We start from the raw sequence: 10,446 nt of genomic DNA on the forward strand, positions 1-10,446 counted from the left end.
CTGTTATTTCAGCACTGTGGTGTCTTAGAGCTGAGCTTGCCTCTGCAGAGTATGAAACTTTTATCACAGCCACCATACTGAAAAGTGAGGCATAGGTGAGAAAGCACAATACTTCCAGAGCAGCTGAAAATTATTTCAGTTCTGGCTTTGAACTTAAGACATAACTAACCCTCCCATATAAATTAAGAGTAGAGTCAATGTTTAAAGCACAACCTGATGAATTTATGAAAGAAATTATATAACATTGTGCTGTAGCAGCAACTGATTGAACTCAGTGACCTAAAAAGAGCTTAAATTTATTTTCGTCTTAAGAAATCTACCTGTCAGCAGCAGGAGATATTCCCAGAGAATCAATTATACATGTAAGCAAAAACATCGTGGAGATGAAGGAATGTATGAAAGAGAGAGCACGATTCTTTCACAGTGTTGTGAATCAAGAGCAACTGCATTGAAGCCAACAGTTAGACAGGTATGAGTGAGAAAGAGCCAGCTCTATTGTCCAAAAATTCCTCAGGCCGCCCCTGGAGTCTAATCACAGTAACTGTAGGCAGCTAATGTTACAGCATTTAATATAGACAACCCGTGGGTGAAAAGACACTGAAAAGAAAGGATCTAAATTTGGTGTTAGCTAAAATAGCTGAAAAATGGCAGGGAAATGGTGACTGGAAATTGGAAAAAAAAAAAGGTGCCATTTAAAAAATAACAACACAACAATAACAACACAACTCCTTCTCCTACTCACACCCTCCCCCACACCCCAAAAACAAAAAATGCATAGAGAAAACACACTGTTTCTGTATGCTTCCCCCACATATGCTCTGCATGGTCCCATTTAATAGTTACTGAGCTGCATGCTTGCCTGAAAAAAAGTACACTATCTTCTCTTTCCAAACAGCAGACATGTTTCATACATCGATGCATGCTGTGTTATACACACTCAGATTGAGCACTATGGAATGTAAATCTTACCTTTCCAGCACAGGGCAATATATCATTTCTTGTCACATATTTGAGTAACAATTTACTGAACAATATCTTTTCTCCTGCGCTAGTTTACTTCCTCTAAACACACTCTCCCTTTTCCATCTCAGACCGGTTAATTCAGCTCTCCTAGCTCCTGTCACCTCCCCATTTGAAACAGCATTTCTGACAGCAGTACTTACTCTCAGTGTTCAAACAAAGGCTTGTTCTGGAAAGCTGTCTGGCCGCTAACCTCTTCCTGTATCTCAGTCTCCCTTCTGTTTTTCTTCCAGTTTTTCTGTCTTCTCCATTTATCTCTCATCACACGCTGCCTCCTTCACCTAGTTACACCTCACCTGCAGCATTACCCTCTCTATTGGCATTACTGTCCCGAGTATAAGCATCCAGAAGCTACTGAGGACCTGTAGAATAGCGTACAGTGAGTTTATCATTCTGCAGTACAAACAGCTATACTGACACGCCATGTCAGCATTATGAAAAAACAGCAAACTGCATTATGATAGCTGCTAAACACAACTCACGGAACTCTCAAGAGCACCAACTATTTTTTTTCCTCTTTTTTCCTTTCCTGCTTTATCCTCTATTTTCTCACTCCTTTTTCTTTTCTGTTACAGTATTTTCTTCCATCACTATTGGCCTCACACTCTTCATGCATTTTCTTTCTCCTGATGTGCCCAACAGACACATGTGAGTAATGAAATAATAAAGGCAGCACTGCAGCTTGTGTCCTTTGCCCTTTAATAAACAGTGCTGCACCTGGATGCATCCTTAGGATCAGCAAAAGAAGGGTCCAGAAAGCATTCAATTCCCAAAGGCTTAAACTAGGGAGCTCTGAAATTAATGCAACTTCTTGGTTCCCTAATCCATGAGATGAAGCACACTGAAAGCAGCAGGAGGAAGCCTGAGATAATTCAAGGCTATTTTCTTTGCATGCATATATTTCCTTCTGCATTGTGATAGCTGAGGCTCTTAGCAACAAGAGCACTGTGGAATGGGGTAGTGACTGGAATTTGGTGATGTCAGAACAGCAGAAAATGGGAGATGTACTTTGTAATGGCATGCGATTGAAAAGCATGAAATTGGAGCCTAGAAGCACCACAACCAAGCAAATTATTTCCCAGCTATTCAACATGCAAAGGGTCAGAAAGCAATGCCTCTTTAATATGCAGACTGTTAATTAAAATTAGCATAATTTAAGTAGAGAATAAAACCAAGTGTTCACCCTAGGTATTTTGCTGTACATGACAGCATCAGATGTTCAGAAGCAGCACATCAGGTAATGAGGGAGAATGCACACTTGGGACAGTATTACTCATCTGCATGCTAAAGACAGCTTCTAAGCCTCACATAGATCCGCCTTAGCTTTGGCACACGCCATAGCAGCTGCCCCACATCCAACTGGGCCTCTTTCAGAATGCACCATGGTGCAAAAAGATTGGTTTACAATGTATCTGACATTAAAATATCTTTAATCTGAAAATGTTACATAGTTTTGTCAGACGATACAGCTCCTCCTGACTATTTTGGTCAATTTTTAAGATTTTACAAAAGCATATCTACAATTTTCCCTGAATTTTCCACCCTTTGTTGATCTGTGATTCTTGGGGAAATGAAGGAAAATTACTCAGCAGCACAAAGAAATAACAAAACCTCCTGCATACACATTACTTATGCCTAAATGCAATTGAAGTCCATTTTAAAAATCCTGAATAAATTTTAAAAAAATCTTTTTCTACATGGTTTGCTAATACAATATTGAATAATATTTGCAATAGCTGTAAACTTTTCAGAAAGCAACATGATATTTAAATTGATATCTTACATATCAAAATCTTTTAAATTTCTTTTTTTTTGGGGGGGGTAAATATTAATGGGGATAATACCTTGCTTCTAAAGGAAGTATACTTTATGTCCTAAATGTATCTGTTTCTAAGCCCTAGAATGAACCACTCTTTATTTTTGCTGATAATATCTTTTTGCAAAAATGTTGCTTGTGGAATTGTTAACACTGTAATTTATTTAAAACAAATTTGTATTGGCATTCTTACCAATTATTAGCTTCTTACCTAGAATTTAATTCTTAGTTTCCATTGCTACCAGCAGGTTTGGAGATTTTCATTCTGTCTACAGCCTTGATCTGCACATTATTTCAAACAAGTCCCTGTGCAGTCCCGGTCATGTGAAGGAGTTCATGCTGTCCTGTAACTTGCAAATCTCTTATCTAAACAGCAGCCCTGGTAAGAAAGATATAAAAAGAGAAGAAACACTGGATTTACATCATTTCATGCTGAAACACAGAACTAAAGCTTCCCTTTCAGACCCAGTGGTGAAAGTTTTTTGGGCTTCCATTTCCACCAACACTATTCAAACACCATAAACATTTTTACTGACAAACAGCACTCACTCTGATTGACTTACTCAAATATCTACAAATATTAGGAAAGAAACTGAATATAAAACACAAAGATAATAAACAATGAGTTAAGAAAACAGGAAAAATAATCTAATTGTCTATGTAATATGTATAAGTAAAGCTAAGGTGGAAGTTTCAAAGTAAAAACATAACATGTAAACATCGTAAATGAGTTTGAAAAGTCTCTGTGAATTGCACCAAATATACTGTGTAATTATTGTATACAAAGCCATTTTTCTGGAAATATTCACCAATTACAACACCACTGTTTCTTGTCCAGCATTGTACGTTTATTCTTGTTTTATTGAGCACATACACACTTTGATACAATAATACTACTGGATCTTCACAAAGAAGCTACATTTCAGCACTTGTTCACTTGATTTGCAGAGTTACGGGTGTTACACATCTGGAGTTCCTCTGGCAATGTCTTCTTTTTCTATGTGGAAACTCTGCCCAGCAGAAACAAGAGCATCCCACTGACAGTAAGAACCTTCGCATCCAAGCTGTCTTGGGCAGCAGGCCGTGTGTACAAGGACGGATGTTCCAGCCCCAAGGCCCACACGTGCATGGTGCCACACACAGGTCAGAGATGTTGTGGTCACGCTGCACTCCACGCGCACACAGCGAGCGTTGGACCCACTGCATGCAGCAGGCTCACCGTGCAGCAAGTGCACCATGTTCAGAACTCAGCACATCTGATCATCACAAATGTAGGCAGTCTGGGCACTAAACAAACACTTACTTGTCAGGTTGTCCTAAAGAAAATACAAGAAGCCAGGCAACACACTGCTCTTTGCATAATTAGTTTTTCTTTAAATAAACAAAAATTATATCTCCTTAAAACAGGGACATCTTACTTTTGTACAGCACCTGTCCCAACAATTCCTGCATACTGCAACAATAAAAAATAATCTGGAAGAGAACACATTCCCCATCAATGCTGGGGAAGTTGCCAGAATCATGGCTTCTCCTAGTGCTGATCTTAACTACCAAAACAAACACAGGGGAAGGGAATTCCAGGGCCAGTAACTTCTCCGTGTCGTTTTGAACAAACTGTTCTTCCCACAGACAGTACTTTTGAAAGGCGATTGCAGTTTACCTGATGGTTTCTCAATTAGATGCAAAACAAAAATATTTCGGTATGCAGACACAGTCTTGGCATGGCTAATTTCTGTGTAAAAACTGCTGGGATCTCCATCAAACCAGTCTTCAGACACAAAGGTCCAGAAGAAAAGAAAACGTGATTTGTCTTCAAAGTGTTTTTCAAACAATATGAAATCACATGCAAGATCTCTATTTTGAAATTCTGTTTTTTTTACTTGTCTTTAATCCAGCATTAGTAAATCAGGAGCTCCCGTGACATCTCCTGAGTGTCTTCACAAGCATAAGTCGTTATTCTTTTCAGTCATACGTTAATACTCAGTCAGCGACATACTTAACGTAATTTCTTAGCTCTAAGCAATTGTCTCATTATCATTGTTTAATTCTCACCAACAGGAACAGACCAACCCTCATTGGCACGTGCATTAAATTCACAACAGTTGATGCAAATTGTGCATAATTTCCCAACTCATTTATTTATTGAGAGAAGAGCATTATGCATCACCTGAGGTTGATGGAAAAAAAGAATGAAGATTACCTGTTTTTAAATGGTGTATTGATCACATAATTGAAGACTTAGTGTGGTGCAGAAGGCAAGTTATTTGGTTCTATCCAGATTGTTAACTGTGAGAACTTTTCATTAATAGTTTGCTGGACTTCACATCTTACATGTTTGTAACAAAAGAGAAAAAAGCAATAGAAGGAATGGCAGATTCCAAATTTTTAATATATTCTCTTACAACATCAATGCAGACTTGTACAAACTAAAATACTGAGGTAACTTGACCAGTCTTTGTAAATCTACAAAGAATTCAATTTCCATGGAGAGCTCATGGAGCCATGACACTAAATTGCCTTTAACAGGATCTGGACCAATCCCCAGACCTCCAGCCATACCTGGCAGCATCCCCAAAACAACTGTCAATAAATGACATTTTAAAATATAACTGTAAAGACACAAGGAAAAGGGGAGGGAGAGAAACAAGAACTAAATACAGCACAGAACAAAACCAGCGCACATCTTCCCTCTTCATACGACCATTTTTTCTCCAGCTCCAGCATTTTGCTAATTCAGTGCAGATCTTCAGAAATCTAAACAGCTCAGAAACCTTTCCTCTTTCACTTCAGGAACCCATCTTTACTGTGGAGGGCATTACATTTCATATCTTCATAAGCAGGGGATGGAGAGAGCATAAAAGGGTGAGAGGCATTTTTCTACAGCCTGAACATGCTGAGGGCAGAGTACTGGAACCTACAGACAGACCTGAGATGCCATCAGCATCACCCAAGCCTGAGATTTCCAGCCTGAGAGGATGAGAAATGTGCTGATGCAAGCTGATGGATGAGGTCATGGGTAAGGCTGTCTCCCTCCACCAGCAGCATTAGCAATGGCCAATTTTCTCCTGGCAGCAGGGATCCAGAGAAAGCAAAGCAAATGTGTGCCCCCACATTCTGCTCACAAATCCATGGGAACTCACCAGTCTTAGTGAAGTGGGAAACGTGAAGAGAATCCTACAACCTCACCTGAATGAAAATGCTGAAAATTCCTTTTTACATTATAAGTGGACTTGAAAACAGATTTCCGGGAAGGTATTATCAGGCTCCAAACTTACTTTTAGAAATATAAATATATCCAAACAAGAAAGGGGTGGGTGGGGGGGCTTATTTCTCCAGGCTGAGCAGCCAGAGGCACCCGGTGACCTCCAGGCTGCTCAGTACTTCTGAGCTGTGAAACAATAGTCTCTTTCTCCCAACACTTTTAATAGATCAAAGAACACGAGTTTACATTACATTGCAGGACCACTCCCTAAGCATACTAACCAGTAATCAGGGCAAGTTGCAGTATGCAATTTTGGTGCTGTATACTATCAATGTTCATGCTTCCTAAAACCACGCTCAGAACGCATTCGCACTGCTACCAAATGTGGGGTCATTGGAGCAATGGGACCGGCTCTCTGGTGTGCTGTCAGATGGGGCTGACAGAACATCTGGTAGCAGTGTACCTCGTGCCCATCACAGGAAAACTTTTCCCCTACAAGTTGCTACTTTGATTGAAAATTCATAGGTGGTACTTAGGCCCACAGAGACTTCCATAAGCAGCCTCTTCCCTCCCACCCATTCCCACAGACTACATACAGAGATTTGTCACAGTCAGAAAGGGAAATCTGGATATTTCTAGGGAAACGTAAAATCTGTAGGCAGCTGGAGGGAAGGAGACCTTCCTTATTTAGCTGTTGTAAGCTAACAACCACTTGTTGTCTGTCACCTATGGCAGTGTTAGACACCAGAGCACACTACTGGAAATTAAAATGGAAAGAATGGCAAACATGAATGGGAGAAAGAAGACAATTTTAACAGAGAATTAATCTCATTATTTGAGAGATTTTGTTCCATCTTTTCAGCCAGTGGGGTCAAGCACTGTTCAAGTACTTGAAAAGTTTTTTCTTTGTGTTTAAACAAATGAGAAACATCTTAAATATATATGAGAAGTGCTGTTATGCCAGGAAGCGCAGCACTAACTGTATTGTGAACATAAATATTACAGATATTATTGATCCCAAATACTAACCAGGGCTCCTAAGATTGAGTTACTATAATTGCAGTGATAGCATCTTTTTAAGTTTCTGACTCACAAAAAAGTAAAAGTAAACCTCGTCCAAATAAAGGAATTGGAAGTAAGTGCAGCTAAAAGGGATGAATTTTGCCAGACTGACTCTGATAAACCCTCCTGCTGCCATCATGTGAGGTCACCTCTCACTTGGACACCGACCAGCTGCCTGCTCCACCTTGTCCCCAGCTGGTGCACAGCACTCTAGTTCACAAACTTAACATCCCTTCTGTTCCCAACAGCAGAATTTGTCACAGCATTCATGATGCTGGTATTGCACTAAAATCTTCCAGATACAGCTCTACGGTTCTAGTATGAGAAAAGAATAACTAGGAACCCAGTCAGAAGTTTTTTCTCTAACCAGAGAACACAGTATCACTTCACCTTATGTTTCTAAATAACATTGGAAGCACGTAAAAAAAGAAAAGTTTTCTGCAGAAATTGCTCACTTATAGAACATTTTGTCTTCCAAATCACTTCACATACAGAACTATCCTGCAGAAACTGAGAATATTTAGATGTATAACATGACTGAGGTTTAACATGATAAACTGTCCCACAGGGAAGTCTTTCCAGTGGCAAAGCCTGGCTGACAGGTTCCTGCCTTTTTCCTCACCCAACCTCGAACTGTTCTGGTAGTTTACCCCACAATTACGGAGATGTCTGTGGAGCTCTATTCTAAGGCAGAACACAGCGAAATGACCACATTTAAGAAAGCAGGTTCAGGAAGTACGTGTGGTACACATCCCCTGGGGCTGGCAAGAATCTCCTGAGCAAGCCTTCTAGTCTGAGAATTTTTGTTGTAATGTAATATCATTAAACTCTAGGAATGCTATATGGAGATTTTGTCCAGAATCTCCTCATCTACTTACCCTACCTGTAAGTTACTTTGGAGTAAAAATTGTAGACTGAACAACCTGAACAAACCTCAACAAATGGACAAGGAATTTAAAAAATATTTATCTAGGAAGGCACCGAAAGCAAAATGTTTTCTGAACAACACAAGTTGTCAATGTGACCACAATATGCTAATCTCCAGGACAGTTGCTGCTTTCTATTATTAACTTTCCTATACATGTCCAATGCTGAGACAAAGCATTCTCAAGGCACTTGGACAGGTGGGAACTGATGACTGCACGTGCAGCACAGCCAAATGGAGAGCAACCTGCCCGCTCCATCTATTGAGCTACTTAACTCCTACAGGACTGAGTCTGCTATTTTCCTGCTCCAGGACACTGCCTGTAAGCAGGGAGTTGCTGTGATATGAAAGAACACAAACACACTGAAAACAAACAATCAAAAAAAAACTCCTACTGAAAAACAAAAGACATAATTAGCAGTGTTATACTGCAGATGACATCTTTACAGGCTCGCTCTACTAAGCTTTCAAAAAGAATAGAATAAAACATCTGAAAGCTTTAGGTTTGCAGGTTGCAGATTGTCTGTTGTCTTTAAACAGTTATTTAAAGCAGCCTCACCAAACTCTAACTCTTCCCTCAAGCTTTGCAATCGGTTGCATGTGCTACTTGAAAGCTATATCTGATATTCAAGCAGAATTCCCAATGACTAAGATTTCCAGCACTTGTCCTAGGAGCTTATGGTTACCTTTCCAGACTCCCTGAAACCCAGCATCTTTGCTTTGTATCCAAGAAATCGTCAGATCCTCGGTTTTCTAATCAAGGAACAGGTATGTATCACTCTTACCTTTTCCTCTTGTTTCTAAACAACTTGCTCAACCAACCAACCAACCACATAAATCTTCCAATTTTACAGGGCTTACAACAGGTTTTAATGAATTTCACCAAAATATCCTCACAGAGGTATTCAGCATAGAAAGGAGTATACATATACAGGGGAAATACCACAAAAAGATGAAAATAAGTTCAAGTTTTTCATATTACTTTCTGCTGCCAAGATTTCAAGACTGTTTTTCTGAATACAAAGCCCAAAGGGCAGTTCCTTAGCACTTCTTACAGTAGGAAAAAAAAAAAAATAGAGCAAAGGGAAGCTGTAAGAAAAGCCCTGGAAAAAGAAGTTATTAAATAAAAACAGTTGCTGTCTACACTCCCTGTAGTAATCCGGGATATGTTTTACATTAAGGACATTATTTTCACTAAAAAAATGTAAGAGGAGAAAGATATCAAAACAGACAAAATTAGAATTAAATTGCCTGTAGAACTTACTAACTTGTTTTAACATAGTAGTTATTTTCCAAAAGAGGACCATAGTGTTTTCTTCCTTTCTTCTGTGATTTAAGGTCATGTATCTCTATTGTTCCTAATTATTAGTTTTATGAAGCTAATGAAGTGGAAAGCAAAATAATTTTTGAGATTTATGCATCACAACAGAACTATTAATTAAAGCCTTGCTGTTTCCAAATGTCAGTGATGATTAAGTAGCAAATGCTTTTGTGAGGCTGTCTACAAGCAAGTTACTCATCTGAGTGAAAAACCATTCTATGGCAATACCTTTAATAGTCTGCTTCAGACAACTGCCTAATTACACGTTACACTGATGTAGGAAAGGGCAACACATAGCATGAAGGACTGCTGGACATGAGTCAGGAGGATTCACTCGGCTCCTACACTGGCAGTTGGTAGCTGGCAAGCACACACCTTATTTGTAAATGACGCAGCAGTTACTCGAGCCCATGGCTGGCACACGTTTTTGTGACAAATGAGAGAGAACTGTCCAGCTTGCGAGGCTAACACTGCAGCGCTGGACCTCCTGTGTCTCTCGAGGTGAGAGGTGGGAGCACACAGCCGCTACGGGCACATGTCTGACACGCCGCCCACAAAGCCGTGGTGTCGGACCGCACCAAGTGGAGTGCTCTCATCCTACCTGCTAGGCTGAAGGATGGCTGTTAGAGGTGCCTCTTCCCTAATCGCCAAACGCAATCCTCGCTTTATCAACTACAGTAACCCTCGCCTCAGTCCTGTACTGAGCCGTCGCAACGTTCCCCACAGTGCTGACGCTGCAGAGATGGGAAGAATGCAGATCTGGTGCCGCACGCTTCTTACAAAAATACAGGGATTTGAACAAATCAAACCGAGATCCGCGAGCGGCAGTAAAACATTACTACTCCTACTTCACGCACGCTATGCGAGCGCCAGTCCCGCCTGTGCGTACATACCTGGACAAAGCCTACTCCTGCGTGCCGGCCGGCCTGCGCTCCGCGCGCGTCAGAGGCTGGGCAGCGGTACGCGGCACGCGGCTCCCGAGCCATGCAGGCGCGAGCGCGGCGCACGCTGAGAACGGGCGCGGGACTGCGCGCATCGCTGTCCGCTCCCGCGGTCCGGCGGTGCCGGGGCAGCCCCTGCCGCGCGCAAGCACCGCCCCC

The 10,446-nt window shown here is 40.9% G+C and overlaps 1 protein-coding gene across 3 annotated transcripts in view; it reads right to left on the reverse strand.

Annotated features, from left to right (window-relative positions):
* TLCD4 (TLC domain containing 4) overlaps nt 1-10,424 on the reverse strand; it is a 42,361-nt gene extending 31,937 nt beyond the window's left edge. For 2 of the 3 annotated variants that reach the window (XM_025152828.3, XM_046944432.1), the window contains exons 1-2: nt 10,240-10,424; nt 3,048-3,215 (exon numbers count right to left, since the gene is read on the reverse strand). The gene's annotated coding sequence lies outside the window, so the exon portion shown is untranslated. Of the gene's footprint in view, nt 1-1,163; nt 1,383-3,047; nt 3,216-10,239 lie in introns of all 3 variants that reach the window. The other variant, XM_046944433.1, reaches the window with a different exon arrangement.
* Nucleotides 10,425-10,446: the final 22 nt, after the last annotated feature.

Source organism: Gallus gallus, chromosome 8, assembly GCF_016699485.2.
Source record: "Gallus gallus isolate bGalGal1 chromosome 8, bGalGal1.mat.broiler.GRCg7b, whole genome shotgun sequence".
Classification (NCBI taxonomy): domain Eukaryota; kingdom Metazoa; phylum Chordata; class Aves; order Galliformes; family Phasianidae; genus Gallus; species Gallus gallus.